This window comes from Haliotis rubra, unplaced genomic scaffold, assembly GCF_003918875.1.
Source record: "Haliotis rubra isolate DU_JTF1 unplaced genomic scaffold, ASM391887v1 Scf13, whole genome shotgun sequence".
NCBI classification, from domain to species: Eukaryota; Metazoa; Mollusca; class Gastropoda; order Lepetellida; family Haliotidae; genus Haliotis; species Haliotis rubra.
Window position 1 is genome coordinate 660,421 of NW_025765225.1, and position 27,238 is coordinate 687,658.

A 27,238-nucleotide genomic window follows, 5' to 3' on the forward strand; every position below is an offset into this window, starting at 1 on the left:
TCCAATATATGCAGTTTATATTTGACTAAATAATTATCATATATTCAACTGTGAAAATCTACAATAACAGTCACACACAAATACACAACCATCACTACATTACAGCCTCTATATACAGCGGCCTCTACACAGGAGCGAAAACAGCACACATTGCTATACGTCTGTACAGTACACAGAACAAGTCAAGCTCAACATCGGGGAACCACTGTGATGAAACAAAGTATGTAAACAGAAGGTATGTTACGTATAAATACAAATGACAAAAATCTTTCCAAATGACAAGAAATCCCTGCAAAAGCAGTGCCCTTTCTACGATTCCGATCATATCTTAACATATGTTCATGAATCACAAACTATCCAAATATATTGGAATTAATCAGAGTGTTATACAATCCAAAACATCCTTACGATATTAGCGACATGATTTTATTCCAGTGACAACTTCAAGAATCAAGTTAACATCTTGTTGGTATATGTACAGGGTACAAAAATGTTCAGCTTCCTGTTTCACATTCCTATACACACCTTGAGAAAGGGCATGTTGAATATATCACATTTCTTACTACACCTGCTTTGGTCGTTAGGGGAATATATCGTCTGCCATATATATCTGTCTGCCATGAATGAGTACATTGGGTATTGTGTAGCTCAGCACACAGGATTTCAGTGTTTAGCTGGACATCCTCGGGAGACAAGGCTGTTTTTTTGCCAAATTATGATGACGTTAATGGTACTGGCAAACCAATGGTCATAATCAAGTCCACTTTGGGATTTAAACCCGCGGTTAGCGGATCCTGACCTCTCCAAGGGAACTGAGACATAGAGACAAGGAAATAGAAAATTATTTAATATATTACTGTACGTATCTTTCAGGATGGACGAATTATGTGAAAAGACAAAATAATAACATCTCCCGAATATTATCAAATTTATACCTTAGCATTAAACATTTCTTAGTTTCCAAAAGTTCATATATTTTTAACACTTAAATATATAGAATACAATGCAGTATACTAGGGGAACCTTGCTATTCCGGACGGTGGTGCTACCAAGTCAATATGGGAATGTGCTTTTAATTATGATGGATGGTAAATATATTGATCAAATATTTCAAACTCTTATCAGAGCTTCCTTGTCCGGACTAACGGGGTTTCACTATATAAGACTGTTGTACATTCCACTCGCCACCATTTCCTTATAGACTAGTATATATCAAAGTTATGTAAAATGTTTCGGTATAAAAGAGGTGACGTCACGTAACGTGGATGCAGCTGATTGGATGGTAAAAAGTATCACTGAATAATGGCGTTTGACTCTCTCCAAGGTCTCGCGAGAATTGGGTTGTGTTTTAAGCTTAAAAAGAAGATCAACAAGTCCAGGGAAGCTGCTTCCGTGGTAGGAATTGGTACTGCTCTCGGCGAATATGATGTGTCTGCAAAACAGAAGGAACATACTGAGTGGGTATGGTTTAACGCTGTTAGTAATTCAGTTATCACTGCCTGTCAGCTTTATAAACGAAGAATCATGGAAATATAGAAACCATCGCCAGGGTATAAGCAGTGTCCATTATCTCCTGAAACAGATTCAATGGGTCGGAAAAGGCAAAATGGTGATAAAAATTGTGTACCACTGTAAGTCAGTGATGGCACAAGGTGTTGAAGAAAAGCTTAATCATAGCACCCACCATTCACTCAATTTGCATCAAAAATGTGCAAACAAATGTGTTTGTTGCCTGACGCCACCTGACGGTGATGACGTGAAGCAGCCTGTTGACTAGAGGTGACTATTGAGGGGGAACCAACTACTGAGATAGTGATAGTCTGCAACATACTATTGCGATATCGATAGTCTATTGCGACCAGCTATTGCAATACTATTGCAACAGTTTTTTTCTCCTTGAATTGTCTCATTTGAAGTCATTTCTCAAATGAATGTATGGTTTATATGAAATAAAAACAAGTTGAAATAGTTTCGGACTCTTTTGATAATGGACAAGAAACTTGAAACCCAGATCAAGTGAACAGTTAAAACAAACTCAATGAAGATGCTAATCTGCACCCAAACATTCAAAAAATACAAAACAACATAAATACTTCTAAGTGAACAAATCTGGTACTTCCTGTATTTTGCGACGCGTCAATTACTAAACTATCGATAGTCACACATACTTTCGATGCATCGATATTTTGTTTGTTTCTTCCATTGATTAATTGCTATCGGAGACTCAACAATTGCAATCCATCGATAGTTCGATGCATCGTTACAGACATACTGTTGACGGTTAAGGAACATGTTACCTTGCCATCATTAAGGTCATATAGTTACTTGGAACCGTTTAAGAGGTTTTCCATGCGATCATTTTCAATACTCATCAACAACGTCTCCCAATAAATCGCTATTCACCATGTTTATTTACGCCTGAAGTACTGAAGTGGCGATGACTTTGAATCAGACAAATACCCTCAACCAATCTTCTGATAGTACTAAATGAGAGCAATATGACCTAACAAAGAGTTACATACATCCATATGCGTCATGTGACTATTTGAAGCGCCTGTACAATCTTCATTTCAAGATACAATCATTTAGCAAAAACATTGAAGCATCATACTTCCTGCAATGTTTATGTATTTCCATATAGCATTAAAGTTATCGTGGATAAATGTTAATTTAACTATCACACAACAGGTACATTTTCGAGTACCAGCGTCACGCAATTACAGTACATGTATAATCTTGTGCTAGACTTACTTCTTCAGTGGTCTGTCTGGTAGTCCTTCTGAATCAAGGAATGCTCTCTCCAGCATCATCAACTGGTCATTTACAGCCCGCACTGCCAAGGGGCTGTGTAACAGGGAAAGTTATGCTTTACGCAAATGTTGATACATCTCTGCCATATGAATCCACGTTGTTAACAATTGGTTGGTTGGTTGTTTAACGCCGCGCTCAGCAGTATTCCAGCTGTATGGCGATAGTTAACAACCCAGGGAGGAAACACGTACATGTATATTATGCTCATGATGTACAAAACCATGGGATAGAGACCCGTGAAGGTCCGGGTTGGAATTGATCTTCAGTAACCCATGCTTGTCGTAAGAGGCGACTAACGGGATCGGTCAGGCTCGCTGACTGGGTTAACACATGTCATCGTATCCCAATTGCGTAGATCGATGTTCACGCTGTTGATCACTGGATTGTCTGGTCCAGACTCGATTATTTACAGACCGGCGCCATATAGCTGGAATATTGCTGAGTGCGGCGTAAAACTAAACTCACTCATGGGATAGAGTGACTTGGTATGTTTCCACTTAGTCAGCAACACGTAACATAGCTACTGTGACCAACGCAATGTGTCCTAAACAAAGTGCATGTGCTGTAGTGGTTGATATTATGACCATCGAAATCCGAACATCCATTATGAATAACCTCATGTTTTGTTGACAAAGTGAACCACACTTTACACTTTAGGTGGCCTTCTGATCCCCATTTTGATCAACCAATCCTCATGTATTAGCTGTTTATGAGAACATGCTTGTATCCGATGTCCCGTGGAAGTACTATGGATCTTGCCCATTGTCAGGAAAATGAAGTACAAAAGATTGTCTAGAAACGTGGTCCAACTGCAAGACTTACTCGTTTCTGTTCAGAGTTTGCACACGTTGCTCAAATGCCTTTGCTTCCATGGTAAAGTTTAAAATGACCTCAGTCAGTTGATCTGAAAAGACAGTAGCAGGTTAGTAGCTAGTATTGCATAAAGCAGTGGCCAATAACACACAAAGCAATACTGTAGTGATGCAACAGCTGCCATATGTTTTAACACTGTATTGTAGGATATTACAGCATACGTTCTATTTCACAGAACCTTCTCAAGGTAAAATGTCAAATGACAATACCATTTTTTTTATTATTTTCTATCTTTTATTTATTTGTGTGTGTGTGTGCGTGCGTGCGTGCGTGCGTGCGTGCGTGCGTGTGTACAGCAATATACAGGTGGCTGGGTACGAAATGAGTCTGTCAGTATCGACAAGTTGAAGCAGCTTAAAGTTTGATATCAGGCATATGTTATGAACTATTGGGGCCATGTCCGTTATAGGGGAGAACATATCATGAACTAATGACACAGATAAACAAGAGGGAGAGGAGAGAGACATGGGGGTCGTCAAAATGATTAACTATATGAGGGGGTGGAGGTGGATGTAAAAAAACTACATACAATAGGATGATCATCAAAATATGGGGCACTCCAAATATTAAGCTCACCACCCTTCACTTGAACACAAGCTACATACATAAACATTAATATTCTACCCACTTCAGGAGATAAGCAGAATCAGTAACAACACAACATCTTTATCTTATTAAAACATCATGGATGACAGTTTTGACAGAATGTCAGCTTTAAGGGAATAACAACATTGGCACTGTAGAGATGAGGTCAGACTAAACGAATTCTTTGCAATAAGTTCCAAGAAAACTGATGGAAATCAGGTGTTCATGAACAGAAAACTTAATTTTCCAACTGTTCAAACATTCTCACCGATATCAAGCACCCCGTCCATAACAGAGGAATAGTCCAAATGCAACGTCGCCTTATATCTTCCAAGAGCCATGGCGTAGTCCATTACTCCGAGAGGGAGTATGAGAGATTCTGCCAATGATCTCGCTAGTTCCAAAGCTACCCGTGCAACTGACCTGTGCGCCTGCGTGTGTAAAACAACAAACCAGTTAGCCATGTATGACGAGGTTCGGTACATGTTCAGATTATCAACTAACAATATGTGAAGTAGACGAATTACAATAGATATTACGTTGTACAATAATTAATATTTCCTCACTGTCAGTATAAGGTTAAAAATGCCTTCACTCTTCCTAAAATTACAAGCGTTTTCAAATCAATATAAGGCTGAAAACTTAAGGTCCTAAACGCATCCAATACATCACCACTGAATAACAATCTTGTTTGTTTCAAACTAAACCATCATAAAAGATGGCTATATACCTTCTTTTGCCGGACAGTTTGACAAGCAACAGCAGATAAATCAAAATCAAAAATAAAAGTTCATTAGTATATTTGAATCATGAAATAAAACGACCACGTGAATATAGAATTTGGCTGTCGGTTCCGGAACGTTGCCCTTTCTTACCTCAAAATTAGGGTCCACTATTTTCTTGACGATATAAAAAGTCTCGTAGATTGAATGATATAGGGGATACAATGGAATGGAGTATTTTGTCTGAAAATAAATAATTAAAAAAGAATGAATACATATACTCATGCCAATAATGGTTGTCACCCCCCTCCCCACCCCAACTCCACACACACCTCACACCCACACCCCACACCCCCTCTCTAAAAAATTGAAGGGGGTGACAACCATTATTGTATATATATATTTTTTTCAAATTGTCAAATCAATCAATTCTTATCAACAATCATTGCAGGAGCTACATTTACAAATACATATATATGGACACAAATCTCACCAATAGGAAGTCCCATGTGATATGTTGAACAAAAATACAATGTATGCTTCAGGCTGTTGAAACAAAGAAACTTCAACGAAAATACATTTTTGCATGGTGTTCTCAATTTAAAAAACTGAGGTATTGCAACTGTGGCTTAAAAAAAGATGTAGTCTTTTGCACCAACCTCCATCAAAATCCCCACCACATACCCATGATAATTCTTTCCCCAGAATATCAACTAGTCGATCCAAAAACTGGTCCCTGTAAACGTATTGTAGAAATCTAGAGCTCATTCTAGCTTGACATTATAATGTATTTAACAGCCGCGAGAATTTATGATGGGTAACTGAAAATGATACATCCAGCTATCCCAAATGTTGCTTTGTTTGGAGTTTCGCCATTTTTTTTCCAACAACTGTAAACGTCGTTGTCCAATGTTAGCGATGATATATGTACATGCTAGTTCTAGCGGTAAACGCTTTCACATTTGAACTTCCGTGTGGGATGGTACTTACCTTATTAAACGTGTGACTCAGATCGACAGATGTTACCCCAGTTTGTTGGAGGAGAGAAGCGTAGTCACTGCCTGATCCCAGCCCCATGATCCTGTATTGTCACAAAACGTCAGTCAATTAGAGTGAGTGAGGGGGGTGAGGTTTAACTCCGCTTTGAACATTCAGTTATATCACGGTGTCTGCTCGTTGTTGGAGGAAGCCCAAACTAATGAAGGTGTCAGACGTTTACCACTTTAATGAAGAGCGATAGTGCTGACAGACACACTCATAATTTGGGCACACACACACACACACACACACATATATATATACATACATACATATAAATATACATATATATATATAATAGTGTATGTAAAAGCATATGGCTTTATGGACTATAATATGTTCTGTTATACCATGCTTGTTAGCGTCTAGTGGTCAACGAACTGACCAGGGCCTCCATAGCTTAAAACAAGTTCAGGTCCAAGTCTCCAGATTTTTTTCACCAAAGTTTGTAAAGAAATAGAGTAAATATATGCTGCCAAAAACGAAACAAACAAGATAAGGTTCTCTATGGATGATGTATCTGGTACTGGTACCATAGTAGTGTTTTGGGGACCTTTAAAGCCATGAAAAATGATAAAGGTAGCATTTATGGTCCAATTCAAGTTTCTCATGTAAATTTTCTGTTGCCCGACTCTTTACATATGATGCTATTCATAACATTCTATTTCGGTAGCATTACATGTTTCGCAATTGTGATAGGAGTTTGCTTGTTTCCTCAATCCAAAACAAAGAAAATAAAAGCAACGCTCACTTGCGATAATAAACAGCAAACCGATGAAATGAAAATGCACCAAAAACGGTAACATGACAACGCCAGTCATTAGTTGTCAAACTTTAATCACGTCACGTTTACCTTTTAAAACGTGTAATAGACTGGACAGATTAATTTTTAAAGTTTCTATATTTGTGGACTACTCAATAATTGTGAACTGGTTCAGCAGTAATTACAAGGGATTGGGGTCTCCGTAGTCATCCTTCCATGGCGTGTTGAGCAGCCATTTGTCATACACAGTCAAGATCCCGCGCTTCCTCTCGTCTACGTCAGGGTTAGGAACCTGGAATGTGTTCATATACACGAATTGGTTATTGTAGACTTTCGAGTCATTTATCATGGTAAAGCATGATACCTGTTTGGACACACTGATCTGAAACATACCGGGGAAAATCAACCACATTGACAAAACGTTACGTTACGTACAATTAAATTAACGATAACACAATGATTGCCACGTTAAATGATTATTAATGACGTTAATTACTGTAAGGAGCTGATTCCGAAATCAACCATCCCACTGTGCCTCACCTTCTTTGCTGCATCATATAATACTTTATACATCAGCGGAGCTCCAGAGGTAGACAGGGAGAAGTTGGCTGCAAAGCAAGAGCTTCAAATATACACGCTACATTGTAGTGTCCACAGTGTATTTTGTCTTCAGATTAACCTCCTTTCTATCTCCATTCCATTTTGTTTCGTTAGTTAACTCCGCACTTTGTGGTGTTCCATCCGTATGACGTCGGTCGGTAAATAATCGAGTCTGGACAAGACAATCCAATGACTGACTCCATGAACATCGTTCTACCCAACTGGGAGATGTTTATTCTATCAACCAACAATGTGTGAAGGCCATTTCTGGTGTCCCCAGCCGTGATATTGCTGGAATATTGCTAAAAGCGGCGTAAAACCATACTCACTCACTCGCTCGTGATTGCATCAACCAGGTCATTGAGCCTGACCACCTGAACCACTTTGTTGGATCTTACGACAAACATGGGCTGCGGAGGGAAATAATAACCCGGATAGTTATGGGGTTCTAACATTATCAATACCCTCGATCCATTCGCTGCCGTGGCACTGAATCACGCACAGAAGACAAGACGCTAGCACAGCGGTCCATTCGAATAACTTTCACGAGCTTAGAAAACGATCTGTGTAATGTCAGTGAAAGACTGATCTGACGATGTCAATTTCTAAAACGAATCTTTAAATAATGTATCAGAATGGAATGGAAATTAATACACTATCCGTCAACTACTTTGGGAGATAACCGTTTCTCAGAAAAGCAGAATTCCGATGCAAGATATCGTCAATGATTCTGCCATTGCCATTAAGTTACATCGTCTTAAGTGATCAATGAAGACGGTGGACTTCTGCTTAAACAGGTTTAAAAGCATTTTATTATTCGTGTGTCTGAAAACACGTTTTCTTGATAATGCAGTTGTTTTTAGGTTCCTAAAAGTTTAAATCCCAGTGTCTTACCTTGAACAGCTACGTCGATATTGATGTAAGCAACTGCCCGTTCATGAAGTGTCTTTCTGAATTCCTTTAACAGGAAGGAACTTGGACTTAGGCATACATTAGTGTCATAATGTAGTTCTTGCTTAGCTATTCGTTTGTGGAATAAATCAAAAGCATTGGTGTTAAAGCACGAGGGAGCCGGTGTACACAACAACCTTAGCTCTAAGTCTATCGTAAGTCTATTTTGAGGTTTTGGACTTAACGCTATGGTTGTTTTGTACAATGGCTCCCTGGTCATTAACCACTGACGGTGATGCCATTTGTTGTTCTGTGTCTTTTATTCTGAGAACTAATACCTGAAATATCTACCTCAACAAATTCTGTAGAGCCAATGAGTGAGTATTCCTCTGCTCCCCAGCTGCAGAACATCAGGGAACGCCGTGGACGCCACACACCTGTAATCACAGGTAATAAGGTATAATAGTTAAACATAAATTGTGATCTGTAGTCTGCATGGTTTACCAGTCCCATAGCGGCCTTTCAGCTTCATATGTGAGAAGAGTGATGACAGTATCACACGTTTACTAACATGGTGAAATCCTCCAGCACCGGTCTGGTGCGGACAAAGCCAGGAATATTATCAGGGCGAACAGGAATTCGAAGGCTCGGTCATAGGTTTCTGGCGTGCCCAATGGACGCAACTCTCCACAGCGAAACACGACGCCTTGGACTAATGGGCGCTACTTAGATAGTAAGCTGAATACATATTGTTAAAGGAAATACCTTACGTTATATTTTCAGAAAATTATTATAAAATCATATAATCTCAAATTATATTAATTTCGCTCACCTGACTTCACCAGGTTTGCCACCACCCTGGACATTTCCATCATGACTGCTGTTCCACTGGACGGGTCAATAGCCCCAAACACCCAGGCGTCTCTATGGTTCCCAACCATCACGTAACGATCTGAAATGGTAGAAACAGTCAAGCTGTTTTCATTCAAGCTTTTCGCGGCCTTTGGTTTACATGTATAAAACAGAAACAGACTTAAATGTGAAGTGTATAACATACAAAACGGTCAGAGCGTAAAGGGTTAACTGATGTCCAGGTTTATAGACATACATGTATACTTGATATACACTTACAACGGTACAGAGTAAACTGTATTTCTGGACTAACGAAATATGGAGTCAAAAGGGAACTCATTCCTTCATTTGTATTTCATTTGTAAGCTTTTCCCTTATAAGGTTCGTTCAAACGAGAGTCCTCCGTTCCTCCGTTCTCACTATTGGTTCTTGTTTGGCGTGTGATAAAAGGAAAATGCTCGACCTTATGCCTATTGTAACCAGTGTAGTGGTTGTAAGATATTGATTAATAGCGTAACCATTGAACAATAATCTCCAACAGGGGACCGTTGCAGTAAACGATCGTAGAGCTACGACTTCCGTAAGCCTATGTTAACATAATCGACTCAGCGCTAAGATCACGTTAAGGAACGGGGCCCAAGGATTTATCTAGCCTCCAAACTAAGGGCACTTGACAGACAATACGTTAAACACGCTGGTTCAAAACTGAGTCATGATCAGGGGTATTTTAATCATTCAATATTTCAAGTTACTGTCTCAATTAAAGCAAAAATGAAAACATTAAAGGCAGAATGTCACACCACACTTTTCTAAAAAATATAATGTATTTCTCTCAATAAAACTAACTATCAGCCCTCAGGGAAGCTATCATATAATTTGTTTCAAAAACAATTACGTATTTCGATTGCAATATTAAATTAAAAGTTTGAATGAATTAATGCAACGTTGGGTTAAATCGACTCACGTGCCCTCTACCGGCTGAACATTATTTCAAGGGAACCTCATAGAGTTATGTCTCTTGGAGCGCTCTTTACGTATATCCTACGCAGAACTTGTGATTGAAACCAGTTCGGCAAACACCGACAACACCGCGTGCGACAGTTTTCGATGTACGGAGCAATTGTTTACATTCTGTATATGGCAAGTGTTCTCTGTTTGTAAGCTGTCCGCTTCGAAGTTTCAATTATTGATTTCAGGCAAGTCGTAAGCGATAATAAGTCTTTGATTGCATCAATAGGAAACTAAAGTGAGTGCATATGCCCCTATATATATAATATAGGCCAAAATATTGTCGAAAATGTGTGATGTTGTGCCTTTAAAGACTTTCTTCTTATTGGTCCTGTTATCAATAAAAGCAAATAACTTCAACAAACCAATGACATCAGTTTTTACAATAATAACAAGACTTAACAAACTTTATATTTCTATTTTGGAACTTTTACTGACATTTACTTCAGACTTGGGGCCAAATATCGGCCCCTGGACAGGTCTAGATATATCTAGATATATGTTCATGGATATTTCACTCTGTGAGTGCCATTCAGCCCTGCTTTCTCTGTGCATCGTGAACGCTGTTAAATATATAGATATATAACTGATATGTTCTAATCCGCAGCACGTACAAACATGTGACTGACGTACCCGGCTCTACGGCGCCCTTGATGATGCCAATGACGTTGTAGGTCGTCCTCATGACGTTCCGGGTGGATATACGCATCTCCATCTTCCTTGAAGTACACAATGTAGGACAGTGGAGGGACACACCGGTATCAGATGTATCAAAGAAGCAGGAGCTAGTATACTGATAGCGAACGGGATGTGCTGGTGGTGGAATTGGGTTTAACGTCGTGCTTGAGAATATTTCGCTCATTTGACGACGTGCATGCGTGTGTATGTGTATGTGCGGCTGCTTGTACTAGCCCAGACTTCAGCTGGTTTTATAGTGCTAGCCCACTGAGATACCATGCCGCAGTGAAGCATGAATACCCCACTCAGACACATTATACTGACTCCGAGCCGACCAGTCCTTGTTGTACCCATTAATGCCGAGCGCCAGGCAGGGACCAACAAGAACCATATTTTACGTCTTTTGGTACGACGCGGTCGGGGATCGAACCCGCGACCTTCCGCTCTCCGGGCGGACGCTCTAACCACTACACCACGGAGGCGGTCGCGAACGGGGATGTGTTCACCAAGGTATCACTTTTGAAAGATCTTTTTACCAGAATTCTTTGGACTGAGAAAACAGTTCAAAATAAAAAGGAAAATACGTGTAGTCATGTTTATTATGCTTCCGGGTTAGTCACACGACTTTCAGAAAATTTCAGATCAGGGTTCAATCCTGTAATGAACGACCGAAGAACCTGTACTTTAGTTCATGAAGCCAGTTGAGTTTTGTCCTTTGCTCATAATATCAGTCGTGTATTGTCTGGATGTACGGGCCGTCTTCATAAAGCTGGAATAATGGTGAGTACCTCAAACAACAAACAACACCTACTTCACTGAAGGCTACTCACCAGCCTCTCTTCTCAAACCTTGGTCCCAGCCTGTAAGTGAGGTTCATGCGTCCCTGCCATGCTGGTGGAGCCTCCTCACCCCCAGCTCGCTGCATGGGTGGTAGTGAGATTTTAGTGAGAAACATTTAATGGCAAAAAGGCAAAGAATAATTATCATGTTAAAATCAAAATTTAAACGACAACGTCAATGAATAACAAGTCTCGATTATTCACCGAAACAGATTCCATTGGGAAAAGTCAAAATAGCAGAGCTCTATATATGAATAGGTCACTGAAAATTAGAGATGACATCAGATGAACCTCGTATATACAAGTGGTAGATAGATATCGGTTTCCAGTGGTTGTTAAACAGACCCAGAAATGTATTATTACCGTAATAATTTCCCAGCAATTCCGTATCCAATCGGGTGGGCAGGTATTGCTGGCATCGGTATTGTTGTTTCGTTTACTTTGTATCTATACGCTGTGTCTGGAGAATAAACACAATTGTGAATTTATACATTAAAACTGTTAAATATATATGGCACAGTTACTGTAGCTAACATTTCCAATGTGAACATATTTGCAGATAATGCAGACAAATATTGGAATTAAAGTAAAGAATACCAGCACTTAAGTAACGCAATGTACAAGGTATAGTTCAGTATCTTAAGGTGTCAGTTTAGAAACTGTATTACCAATGCAGACAGATTTTATAGATTTCATTCTATATTTCGTCACATTATAGAAATGCCAATACCTTTTATACTCTCTTTTCGGTTATTATATCTGTTTATATACTATAGAACAACATTGAAAAGAACACCCAATCTTGACTATCGTCAGAAACAAAATCTCTTTGGTGTACAAGAAAACAAACAGCCATGAAAATTGTATGAAAATCAATGATGACACCATGTGTTCGCGAAAAAGGTAAGCACAGGTGAGAACCATCTTCTCTCCAGTTGTTTATCACAAGCTTGATGTCATGTTTGTCAGTGCTGCTTACCGATTGCTGGGTAGCCAGGAGTGAGCGGGTCACCAACACCGCTGTAGATTGTCCCCCTTTGTGCTCCAGACGGAGGCAGCCACCAGGAGTCAGGGTAGACATCACGGTCGTCACTTCCGGAAGCGTAATCAGCTGGGTCTGAAAATATGATGACTCCAACTGCTCCTCTGTCCTGGGCATTCTTTACCTGTGAAAAATGTAGGGGATGGTTCATAATGTATAGCTAGGGGAAGGGGGTGGAGGGAAGATGATGATGATGATTATTATTATTATGGAGAAGCATGTACAATGTTAATGACCCCCCACCCCCTTCCCATAATATTTAGCCTAATGTTTTACTATATTTATGTTCAAAATCACTGACACACACCCCCTCCCCGGAGTACATGTGTACAAAATTGATGACCCCCCTACCTCCCCCAGAACAAAATGGGTGGCCTCCCATTGAAATCAGCATCACACACACCCATCCACCCCCAACCCCACACCCAGCCATTAATTATGAACTGTCCCTAGGTACAACATAACCATCAATGTTTTCAAGCCAGTTCGGTGGAACTCTTCGACTGACTTCTTCACCCGATATTGTATTACCATTGCCCAATATTATTGTTGCAATGTAAAAATTGAAAACGAAACCTGTTTTTTTTCATAGCTAATGTTAATCCTTAAAGCTATATATAGTTTGGAGATCATAAAGAGCGTTCAGTTGTAAGATGAGCAGGATGTAGCGGCGCTCTTAGCAATATCCAGAGAGGACAACAAGAATTGGTAACATACACGATGTTAATGTGAAAACAGAACCATGATTGTGAGTGCGACGAGTGAGTGACTACCCCACCGCCTAGGTTTGGTTTGGTTTGTTTAACGCCGCACTCAGCTATATTCCAGCTATATGGCGGCGGTCTGTAAATAATCGAGTCTGAACCAGACAATCCAGTGCCATGAGCATCGATCTACCCATTTGGGATACGATGGCATGTGTCCATCAAGTCAGCGAGCCTGACCACCCGATCCCTTTAGTCGCCTCTCACGACAAGCATGGGTTACTGAAGACCAATGTTAACCCGGATCTTCACGGGTTAGGCGTGGATCCTAACAGTATACATGCTTGGTACACATTACACCCACGGTTCATGCCAGATGTGTTCTTTGGCCGCTACAGCAAGATTTGAGCAGTGCTATCTTAAAGCAGGATTTCCAGTATGCCATTAAGATATAAAAGATGACCTTTGTCAGACCGTCTTATTTGCTGATTTACGGAGTACGTGTGAAAGTAGATAAGGTCCACAGTTATCAAGGAACATACGTGAACGTACCAGACTTCCTCTGTATATTTTCCCATATCTTGCTATGACAATCTTTCCCTTCACGTTGATACCGGTGTTAGACTGCAGCCACTCGTAATCTTCCACGCGGCCATAGTTCAGGTACACGAGGTCCGCCTATAGTGTTAAATCACAGTGAGTGGAAACATGTAAACATACATGTCTGTCTTGCTGGAAAAACAACAACATTAGGCTACCTCTCATTGCAGGAAGAAATGAGCCCTTAACTTGCATACGAGTCAAAAATACAGTTTGTTGTTTGTGTGTTCAATACAATGGAGCACATGTGATTGTTTTAGAAAGTATAACTGAGCTCCGAAACTTCAGATCTGAAACCCGATCCGTAAAGCAAAGAGAGGCTCCCGCGTCTTAATCCAGTCTGAGAAAGTACTAAGTTAAAGAGTGTTCACTTACCTAAATTCCATCCAATATCTTTGCATGTACTAGCTATTTATGGTACTTCTACAAGCCCCCTTCAATATTTCAGATCTGATGTTTTTGTTACGCTGTAAATGTGACCCCTTCCACATATGGGCTGAACTGTAATGCACACTAATGTTTTATTGCGAGTACATGAAAGCGATCCTTGCAGAATGACACTAACAGGTACTATGCATGTCCTTGGGCAGCTAATGTCATATAAATGCTGTTATAATGTCATATAAATGTTGTTATGATGTCATATAAATGATTTCATAGCTGACATTAAATACATCATCAACTACTGCTAAACACGTTAGTTTCACGGTATACTTGTAAATTGACAGATTCAATCCCACGTTATGTTAAGTAAGGAGATTATTCATAATTCTTCACGTATTTTTGAGTTTACTCTACCTTGACATTTCCAGGAGGGGAGTAAGCGTTATATGGGGGTAGGGCGTCGGGATCACTCTCCCCAGCCAGATCTGCTTCCTTCAGAGGGGACTCGTACACAACCCCCCCTCTCTCGTCCAACAGGCGCACAACGTTAGGCACCTTGGGATCAGGGTAGGACAGTAGAACTTTATAAGGCGTCAACTTGACGTCGTCGAAGCCGGCGTTTTCCCAGAATTCCTTTAACATCAGCGACTGTTCCAAGTCCGCGGGGGTTCCTGCCACGTGTGGCCGTTTTGATAAAAGTCTGGAATATGAACAAATTAAATGTTCAGGAACATTTCTTGTCAGAGTCTAAATGAAGGTCGTGATACTTTGATTTCATTAATCAATTCAATTCATTCCGAATGCAGTTCCAATGTAGCAGCTCGTGCACAATGGGCAATAATGTCACTTACATGTACTATCTTTACCCTATTTTCAAAACGGTGGCCTCTCTCACCGTTATACATGTAGGACCCCTCCTAAGTTAGAACTGACAGATGTTGATCAGACGATATGTTCTCATTCAGGTTGCAAACGTTGTCTGAAATCGGGTCTTCCCGATTGAGCTTTCCTAACGACTCATTCTGACACAAGGTTGTAGTCTTCACACCACCAACGGTTATACATTAGTATATGCATATACCATTTATGCACAATGTATATCTAGATGGCAAGTAGATGCATGGTATTCTATTCGATTTTGTCAAAAAAGATCTTTCAGTTTTTGTACAATTTGTTCCATAACGTAACTTGAGTAATTTACACATTATCAACTTTATAGGATGAGTTCAATATCATCGTCCACTAAAGATGTAACTCTTTGTTCATCCTATCAACCACAGGGTTTGCTGATGACATACAGGGAGTAATAGTCTGTCATGCACACCCTGAAACAAATAAACCCAGTGCAGCCCATTCAAGTGTAGAATGTACGGCAAGTCTAGATTACCGGTTTCAGATTTCTGAAAATATAGAAAATCTTTGGGCTCCTTTTTATTATATCTTACGATCATAATTTACAAACCGTTTTTTTTTAAAAATCGGTTTGGTTTGGTTATTGTTTAACGCTGCACTCAGCAATATTCCAGCTATATGGCGGCGGTCTGTAAATAATCGAGTCTCGCCCAGACAATCCAGTGATCAAAACCATGAACATCGATCTACGCAATTGGGATACGATGTCACGTGTCAACAGAGTCAGCGAGCATGACCACCCGATCCCGTTGGTTACCTCTTATGACAAGCATGGGTTACTGCAGACCAATTCTAACCCCGGATCTACATGGGTCGTAAAATATGTTCATTTCAGAGCCTAGATGCTAGTCTAAGGGAGTAATAGAGTCGCTGAAACAGTTATCCTTTATTCACACACTATTTGATACACAAACATAACGCTTCCTATAATTGCATAATGCGGGATTGAGCGTTCTCCCCCGTGTGTCCCATCTCTCCCATTGCCTCACTATCTCCGGGGTCTTCACCCACGTCTCTCCCCGCTCTATCTGTGACATGTTTTACATCTATCACTTAACTCTGTCACTCACCCTGTCCCACAGAGCTCGAGGTAATTGCACTTTCAAAAGTCATCCATCGTCCCTACTATCACTGTAGACATCCACTTTGTCAAAATAGCACCAATTGACAAATTCCACATGTCAAATTATACCTTTAATGATAACACTTCATAATAACTACATACGTGGCCTAATGGAATGGTTGTGATTTACCTACACCGACTTAAACGGCGACACACGATCTCTTATCTAGCATCGCTGAGTGCTCAAAGGGCAACAGTACAAGGTACCGGTAAAAACAAAATATGTTATAACTGAAGTTCAGTAATTACCAAATTTCTTTTTTCTTTACAACTGACATTGGATTGACACTGTATGTGAACATCATGGGCACATGCAAAAAAACCAAAAAACTTTTACTCCCTTTATCCGGATCACACACATACCCGGAAACTTCACCTACGGATCTTTAGGTGAAACGAAATACATGGTCCATAAAATGTTTCAGTGTTTTCTCCGGAAATCCGGCGAGTGAACTCAATTACCAGTGCAAAATGCACATTATTGTGTCCCACTTTCCGGACACGATCGCTTCATTTTTTCATATTTACACATGATCAATGCTACAATAGAAGGTTCAATTGGTGTAAAGTATATACATGTACAAGGCTACAGAGTTGTTTTAATTGTATATTAAACATGCAACAATAATAACCTGATTTTATGGTATCCCGGTAGTGTATGATATGTTAAGGGAATAATCTACTTTACAATGTTTTTAGCATTTTTGATACATCATGGCAATACCAATGCCTTGACAAAACAAAAATTCTGATATTACAGATTGAGATAGGAGGCGAAAGAGATCGAGTCAGAGAAAGAGAAAGAGAGAGAGAGAGAGAAGGAGAGAGCGCATTACAATGAATTATTTTTTCTTATAGTTACAGCTGATCTATACGTGATACACTTGATTGATAAAGTAACTGGCAACTGTACGAAAACGTCCCGTTGTCAGTAATATATGACGTCAAGTCTTCTATGATACTTTAACGTCCTAAATATACAGACCTACATCTTGTTCAGTCTTTACAGCTACTTGTCTTACTGCTGCCTTCTTAGTTAGGTTATCGAGCAGTAGATCAGACAGATCACAAGGTTGTAGCTAGGTCATAGAGCAGTAGATCAGACAGATTACACGGTTGTAGTTAGGTCATAGAGCAGTAGATCAGACGGATCACACGGTTGTACTTAGGTCATCGAGCAGTAGATCAGACAGATCACAAGGTCGTAGTTAGGTCATAGAGCAGTAGATCAGACAGATTACACGGTTGTAGTTAGGTCATCGAGCAGTAGATCAGACAGATCACACGGTTGTAGTTAGGTCATCGAGCAGTAGATCAGACAGATCACACGGTTGTAGTTAGGTCATCGAGCAGTAGATCAGACAGATCACGCGGTTGTAGTTAGTTCATCGAGCAGTAGATCAGACAGATCACACGGTTGTAGTTAGGTCATCGAGCAGTAGATCAGACAGATCACACGGTTGTAGTTAGGTCATCGAGCAGTAGATCAGACAGATCACACGGTTGTAGTTAGGTCATCGAGCAGTAGATCAGACAGAACACACGGTTGTAGTTAGGTCATCGAGCAGTAAATCAGACAGATCACACGATTGTAGTTAGGTCATCGAGCAGTAGATCAGACAGATCACACGGTTGTAGTTAGGTCATCGAGCAGTAGATCAGACAGATCACACGGTTGTACTTAGGTCATCGAGCAGTAGATCAGACAGATCACACGGTTGTAGTTAGGTCATCGAGCAGTAAATCAGACAGAACACACGGTTGTAGTTAGGTCATCGAGCAGTAAATCAGACAGATTACACGATTGTAGTTAGGTCATCGAGCAGTAGATCAGACGGAACACACGGTTGTAGTTAGGTCATCGAGCAGTAAATCAGACAGATCACACGATTGTAGTTAGGTCATCGAGCAGTAGATCAGACAGATCACACGGTTGTAGTTAGGTCATCGAGCAGTAGATCAGACAGATCACACGGTTGTACTTAGGTCATCGAGCAGTAGATCAGACAGATCACACGGTTGTAGTTAGGTCATCGAGCAGTAAATCAGACAGAACACACGGTTGTAGTTAGGTCATCGAGCAGTAAATCAGACAGATTACACGATTGTAGTTAGGTCATCGAGCAGTAGATCAGACGGAACACACGGTTGTACTTAGGTCATCGAGCAGTAGATCAGACAGATCACACGGTTGTAGTTAGGTCATCGAGCAGTAAATCAGATAGATTACACGATTGTAGTTAGGTCATCGAACAGTAGATCAGACGGAACACACGGTTGTACTTAGGTCATCGAGCAGTAGATCAGTCAGATCACACGGTTGTAGTTAGGTCATCGAGCAGTAGATCAGACAGATCACACGGTTGTAGTTAGGTCATCGAGCAGTAGATCAGACGGATCACACGGTTGTAGTTAGGTCATCGAGCAGTAGATCAGACAGATCACACGGTTGTAGTTAGGTCATCGAGCAGTAGATCAGACGGATCACACGGTTGTAGTTAGGTCATCGAGCAGTAGATCAGACGGATCACACGGTTGTAGTTAGGTCATCGAGCAGTAGATCAGACAGATCACACGGTTGTAGTTAGGTCATCGAGCAGTAAATCAGATAGATCACACGGTTGTAGTTAGGTCATCGAGCAGTAAATCAGATAGATTACACGATTGTAGTTAGGTCATCGAACAGTAGATAAGACGGAACACACGGTTGTACTTAGGTCATCGAGCAGTAGATCAGTCAGATCACACGGTTGTAGTTAGGTCATCGAGCAGTAGATCAGACAGATCACACGGTTGTAGTTAGGTCATCGAGCAGTAGATCAGACAGATCACACGGTTGTACTTAGGTCATCGAGCAGTAGATCAGACAGATCACACGGTTGTAGTTAGGTCATCGAGCAGTAGATCAGACAGATCACGCGGTTGTAGTTAGTTCATCGAGCAGTAGATCAGACAGATCACACGGTTGTAGTTAGGTCATCGAGCAGTAGATCAGACAGATCACACGGTTGTAGTTAGGTCATCGAGCAGTAGATCAGACAGATCACACGGTTGTAGTTAGGTCATCGAGCAGTAGATCAGACAGAACACACGGTTGTAGTTAGGTCATCGAGCAGTAAATCAGACAGATCACACGGTTGTAGTTAGGTCATCGAGCAGTAGATCAGACAGATCACACGGTTGTAGTTAGGTCATCGAGCAGTAGATCAGACAGATCACACGGTTGTACTTAGGTCATCGAGCAGTAGATCAGACAGATCACACGGTTGTAGTTAGGTCATCGAGCAGTAGATCAGACAGATCACACGGTTGTAGTTAGGTCATCGAGCAGTAAATCAGACAGAACACACGGTTGTAGTTAGGTCATCGAGCAGTAAATCAGACAGATTACACGATTGTAGTTAGGTCATCGAGCAGTAGATCAGACGGAACACACGGTTGTACTTAGGTCATCGAGCAGTAGATCAGACAGATCACACGGTTGTAGTTAGGTCATCGAGCAGTAAATCAGATAGATTACACGATTGTAGTTAGGTCATCGAACAGTAGATCAGACGGAACACACGGTTGTAGTTAGGTCATCGAGCAGTAGATCAGACAGATCACACGGTTGTAGTTAGGTCATCGAGCAGTAGATCAGACGGATCACACGGTAGTAGTTAGGTCATCGAGCAGTAGATCAGACAGAACACACGGTTGTACTTAGGTCATCGAGCAGTAGATCAGACGGATCACACGGTTGTAGTTAGGTCATCGAGCAGTAGATCAGACGGATCACACGGTTGTAGTTAGGTCATCGAGCAGTAGATCAGACAGATCACACGGTTGTAGTTAGGTCATCGAGCAGTAGATCAGACAGATCACACGGTTGTACTTAGGTCATCGAGCAGTAGATCAGACAGATCACACGGTTGTAGTTAGGTCATCGAGCAGTAGATCAGACAGATCACACGGTTGTACTTAGGTCATCCTGCAGTAGATCAGACAGATCACACGGTTGTAGTTAGGTCATCGAGCAGTAGATCAGACAGATTACACGATTGTAGTTAGGTGAGCGAGCAGTAGATCAGACAGATCACACGGTTGTAGTTAGGTCATCGAGCAGTAGATCAGACAGATCACACGGTTGTACTTAGGTCATCCTGCAGTAGATCAGACAGATCACACGGTTGTAGTTAGGTCATCGAGCAGTAGATCAGACAGATCACACGGTTGTAGTTAGGTCATCGAGCAGTAGATCAGACAGATCACACGGTTGTACTTAGGTCATCGAGCAGTAGATCAGACAGATCACACGGTTGTAGTTAGGTCATCGAGCAGTAGATCAGACGGATCACACGGTTGTACTTAGGTCATCGAGCAGTAGATCAGACAGATCACACGGTTGTAGTTAGGTCATCGAGCAGTAGATCAGACGGATCACACGGTTGTAGTTAGGTCATCGAGCAGTAGATCAGACGGATCACACGGTTGTAGTTAGGTCATCGAGCAGTAGATCAGACAGATCACACGGTTGTAGTTAGGTCATCGAGCAGTAGATCAGACGGATCACACGGTTGTAGTTAGGTCATCGAGCAATAGATCAGACAGATCACACGGTTGCAGTTAGGTCATCGAGCTGTAGATCAGACGGATCACACGGTTGTAGTTAGGCCATCGAGCTGTAGATCAGACAGATCACACGCTGGTAGTTAGGTCATCGAGCTGTAGATCAGACGGATCACACGGTTGTAGTTAGGTCATCGAGCAGTAGATCAGACGGATCACACGGTTGTAGTTAGGCCATCGAGCAGTAGATCAGACAGATCACACGGTTGTAGTTAGGTCATCGAGCAGTAGATCAGACGGATCACACGGTTGTAGTTAGGTCATCGAGCTGTAGATCAGACGGATCACACGGTTGTAGTTAGGCCATCGAGCAGTAGATCAGACAGATCACACGGTTGTAGTTAGGTCATCGAGCAGTAGATCAGACGGATCACAAGGTTGTACAAACAACAGATCGGACGGACGGGATAAAGTCAACTATGTCATTTCTTTACGCAAGTGCTACTTATTCCTTCTTAGTTAAGAAATCGTAATTGGCAATGGATCGGACAAATCACGATCGTGCAAACAACAGTTCAGACTGTCGGTATAGGGTGAGCCATATCCTCTCTGGTGTTCTGATGTCAATCATTTTATTAACTAGAGCGCCACACTATCATTCTTGGTCGCAGTTAACACATGGGAGGAGTATTATGTGCGTGTATATACAGAACAAACGAGTGAGTAAGTATGGTTTAAGGCCGCAATATTCCATGAATATTACGGCGGGGGACACCATAAATGGGCTTCACATATTGTACCAATGAGGAGAATCGAACCCAGGTCTTCGGCGTGCAGAACAAATGTGCGACAATACTTTAGTGTTGGGAATTGGTTAAATTATTATAATTGATGATTGGTTCATTACAACCGATCAATCATCGAAAATAATTGGTGAGCGTCATTTATGAAATTTTCCTGGTTATTTTTGTAAATAAAGAAAAAACATGTAGTTCTTTGGTGTTTTTGTTGCAAATTGCACAAGATGCATTTGTAAATTTCACATCTTTAAAGGATGACTAGTATGTTAGGAACATAAATTTCTTGAAGTCTTTAAGATAAATTCAATCATGACATGGAACGAGCTTGTAGTGATTATGAAATGTAAATTTAATGACAGACAAAACCAGCCTTGTGAAAAATATTATTAATGCAAACAAATGTTCCAGAATTGTTTGTGTTCGATTATGAGAAAACATGATCGATTGCTTGGTCGTGTAATCACTGCGACCAATCTTCGATTATTTCAATTAATCGGACCACCACTACAATACTTGTGAGACACTCTCGCAGTTAGTGTATACACTGTAGATCACCTATTGGAGTCAAGTCATCGGAGGTCTTGCTGAAGAGGGTAGTATGCATGCGCTCAAACTTAAAGTATTTAAACGTATAAAAGGGAAAAGAGGGGAAAGATATGAATGGATAACAGAAAAATCAGTGTTAACAAATTCAAAAGTTTCAATATTATATTTGTTACATACATGTATATGTTTGTATCGCTTCCTGATAAACCAACTACAGCAAAGGTTTCAATTCTTTGATACCTCAAAATATGGTTAATCGTTAACCAGCTCACGCTTATCCGAAAATAATATATTTATATTAAAAGCAAAAATAATTAACTTAACAAGTAAGCTGAAGGTGTTGACCTATTTTGTCAGTTTAGGTCGAGTTCACACCAAATACCCAACTGAAGGCACATCTGTTAACATTTATGACCGACCTATCAGGGATTATGGGAAGGCATTTATTTTCAAACGGTCATGTTTTGGTTGCCGTAAATGCCAGTATGTCGACCGTCAAGCTCCTCGATTGAACTGTAGAGCGCTGCATGTATATTGTAATGCATTAACGAGCATGTAGGAAGTCGGGCTTATATGTATTAGTGTAATTAGGGCAGTAGACTTCTAAAGGTCAAACCAGACTCTCGTAGATACACACGATAAAAGATGGATATTTATAACATAGAGTAAAAGAATGAGCACGGCCAGTTGTCTAACATGTAAAGTATACTTCTAAGCTAAATAGCTCATATAAATAATTAACATGTATTTTTAGAAACATTAAAACAGAATCTTTTATATCTACTTTGAACAAACATCTTATTTATGTTATTCAATAATTTTCTGGAACACATGCTATTCATTAGTGATTCGTAAACACATGCTCATCATAAAGAGTCGGGCTTTAAGCAGAAACTGCTTATAAATACGGGAATAGTATATTAACGTATGTCTATATACTTCAAACAGTATGTACAACATTATACACTTGTGCTTTTATACCACCAGTTTAAGTCCCAGACTTCCTAAATTCATAAATGTAGCTGTCTATAAAGAATGGAGATGACCCCTATTCAAAACGTACCGGCATTACGTATAAGACACAGCAAACTACGATAATAACGAACTATACAATACGTGTCCGGGACTAACAGAGTAGTTCGTTATAACCGTAGTTCGTTATACTCATTTCGTCTAAAATACTAGTATACCACGCCTGGCCGGGAAGAAAAGAGTAGTTCGTTATATCTGTCAGTTCGTTATAACCGTTGTTCGTTATATGCATTTCGTCTAAAATATACCACGCCTGGCCGGGAAGAAAAGAGTAGTTCGTTATATCTGTCAGTTCGTTATAACCGTTGTTCGTTATATGCATTTCGTCTAAAATATACCACGCCTGGTCGGGAAGAAAAGAGTAGTTCGTTATATCTGTCAGTTCGTTATAACCGTTGTTCGTTATATGCATTTCGTCTAAAATATACAACGCCTGGCCGGGAAGAAAAGAGTAGTTCGTTATATCTGTCAGTTCGTTATAACCGTTGTTCGTTATATGCATTTCGTCTAAAATATACAACGCCTGGCCGGGACCAAAAGAAGAGTTCGTTATATCTGTCTGTTCGTTAAAACCGTAGTTCGTTATTATGCATTTCGTCTAAAATATACAACGCCTGGCCGGGAAGAAAAGAGTAGTTCGTTATATGCATTTCGTCTAAAATATACAACGCCTGGCCGGGACCAAAAGAATAGTTCGTTATATCTGTCTGTTCGTTAAAACCGTAGTTCGTTATTATGCATTTCGTCTAAAATATACAACGCCTCGCCTGGCCGGGACCAAAAGAATAGTTCGTTATCTCTGTCTGTTCGTTATAAACGAAGCTTACTGTATTTTGTTCAGCGGCAATCCCAATATCGGCTAGTGATTGGAGGCAGGAAGATGAGTTAAGGATGCCCAAGAGGTGGAGAGGTCCACAAATGTCAGGTTCAGGAAATACAGATGTGTCTAGATTGGTATTCCTGTCAACTAAGCCTGTTTTCTTGTTCAATTTCACATTCAATCATCGGAAAATTTCCCACAAGAGGCCCGCTTATTAGATGAAGCTTTGAAATGCGTGTAGAATGTTGGCAACATTTCAGTGTCAGAAAGGGTCGTTCTCTGCAATCATCTCAGCTAAACGTGTTTTTTTATTCGTTTTACATTCAAATCATTTCCAGAAACATTTTCATTTCATGAACAAAATTAAGTTAAAATTCCGCGGATGTTTTTTTTATGAAACGTTAGGATTGCACAACGGTTTAGTTCATAAAGGATCGTCGAGATGAATGCAAACCCTGTGCTTGAAGATAACGTTGTGGGCTACTCTATTACATGTAAAAGCATACATGTATATGACAACGATCTTAAACAAGACTCATTTGTATACAATGTAATCGTTGTGCTCAAACAAACACAAGAAATTCTGTTCACACTTGCTAAGTATCATTTCGTATTATGTAACTACAGAGAGGTGATATGTAATTTACATATAGTATGACCAGAAATTATTGAGAATTTTAGGAATATGTTTAATTGCATTTCAAGTATAAACAACCTTGACCAGCTATCAAGTGCTTGGTTTCATTCAAGAAAAGCAACTCCGTTAATCCTTTTTCATTAGTTTGTGAAGAGTTATCCCCCTTTGTTTACTGGCTAGCAGACGACATTTTCAGTGATCCTCAGTATGGATGATTTAGAGAAGAGGAAGTTGATTTTACAGTATTATAACAAGGACATCAGATCAGATAAAGTGTTTTCAAGTAGAACAAGCATCCCTTTGTCCACTGTTTATCGTGTTTTGAAAAATATTGCAAATGGATATGGCATTGAGCACCAGGAAGGCGCAGGTAGGCCCAGATAATTGACTGTCGGTGACAGGAAGCGGCTTGGTATTCTTGTTTCTAAAAACAAACGAAGGAGTTTAGAAAACTTAAGGCTGGGTATGATTGATAGAGGAACTGTGGCTGTCTGTAAGGAGACAATTAGAACTGAGCTGCATGCAATGGGTTGGCAGAAAGTCGAGGAATTCCATCACCGATCATGAAACCTGAAGAAAAGGAGCGACGGTTGAACTGGTGCTTACAGCATAGAAATTTTAACTGGGACAATGTGATTTTCTCAGATGAAAGTTCTGTGTGGCTGTTTCCTAATACACTGAAATTCTGGACCAAACAAACTGAAAAACTTTTGTATCAACGCCCAAAGTACAGTCCGAAATTTAACATTTGGGGTGGCATATCTGTGTTAGGGGCAACGCCCCTCTGTGTATTTGAAGGGAATATGAACAGTGAGCGGTACACAGATATTACAATCTTTAAATTCTCAATAAATTCTGGTTGTACTGTGTGATTGCAAAATATTGTGTCACATTATTGTTTTTGTGTTGTGGTTGATATGAACTAAACTTAAACCATATGTTTATATGAATTTGGAATGATAATTAACTGAGTTTCGAGTAGTTACTTGTATATCGCAACAGAAATTATTCAATATTAAATTAAACACTTTACCACAAATACAAGGTGTTGAAATATAAAGATTATCCATATACTGGCATAACATTACATCGACGAAATAGGTACAACATACATGTATCTGGAATATAACCAATTTGTATAGTTAAACCAGATTTGAAAATTCATAAACTTCATATGTTAATATATGTTTATTTTATTTTTGAATTCTCGAAAGAAATATCTAAGAAAATTATTCGACAGAAAGAGTTTGGTCATTCATGTTGCATTCTTCTATCAAAGACGAACTGTAACTGAATTACCAATCACTTGTCTCAGAAAAAAAGACGGACGGGAATTAACATAGTTTATAGAGTAAGATACACATAGGCGCATAACTCGCGGTGTAAGAATACTGGGATTACGACAATGAGAGAGAAATACCGGTGGGAACGTTTTCATTCAAACAGGTATACCTTTCGAAACATTAGCAACAGAGGAAAATTGCAACCTGGCGGAGAAACGATTGTGCAACATAACTACTCGTTTATGTATCTGTACTATAGGTCAGATTGCCGAGATCACAAGATATGTGAATGATGTGCACTATTCACCTGATGATCAAACAGTTCTAGGCATCATCGCCGAATATATTCACATACCTCAAATTGTCCTCAATCTCTGTGTTACTTATGGAATCCATCAACCGTTGTCCAATATCTGCATCTCCATCCTTATTAATAGTCTCGGGCACTCCAGGTAGAAACACCCCGTCCGGGGTGGCACACAGTCCATATCTCCCCACGACGATACCGACTATCAAAAACGTCAATGCGACCAACACACACACAATATACTTTGCCTTTCCGCCCCCTTTCACGACCTTAGTGCCGTCAATGAGCGACATGTTGTTCCTCATGCTTGCAGCCGAGTCAGTCGGCGAGCCCATCACCGAGGAAGATGCGCTCCGCCAGGAAGGGGGTGGAGGCAGGGGATAGTCAGCGAATGATGTCTGGTGGTGCTCCAATAATGTTGATGGATGGCCGTTCTTGGAAGACTGTTGTTATGAGTGGTGCTTGGTTACATATGTCACACTTTGAGGAATTAGATCGTTGTGCATCACCATGTAATGCATGTAGAATCAGACGCTGTTGTAATGAGTTTGTCGGCTCGGGTCTGGGACAGTGCGGTGACAGTGTGGAGGTGCGTAATGATGTAATAACCTGGGGTCTGTCGGACGTGCAGGTCTTGTTCAGGTTCTCGTACCTTTACATACATACCCATACATACATAACAGTATGGCACCTTCCAATCAATGCTTTAATGAAACAAGAACAAGAAACGACAATATGTTGGTGGAACATTAATAAAGAAGATGTAACATGTTATATTTTGGATTACACTTTCTCAGTAAAGTACAGATTCTAGTACTTTTGGGGGGATTGAGTCCCATC

At 40.3% G+C, this 27,238-nt stretch overlaps 1 pseudogene; it reads right to left on the reverse strand.

Annotated features, from left to right (window-relative positions):
- On the reverse strand, positions 1-26,724 carry LOC124267235 (annotated as a pseudogene).
- Positions 26,725-27,238: the final 514 nt, after the last annotated feature.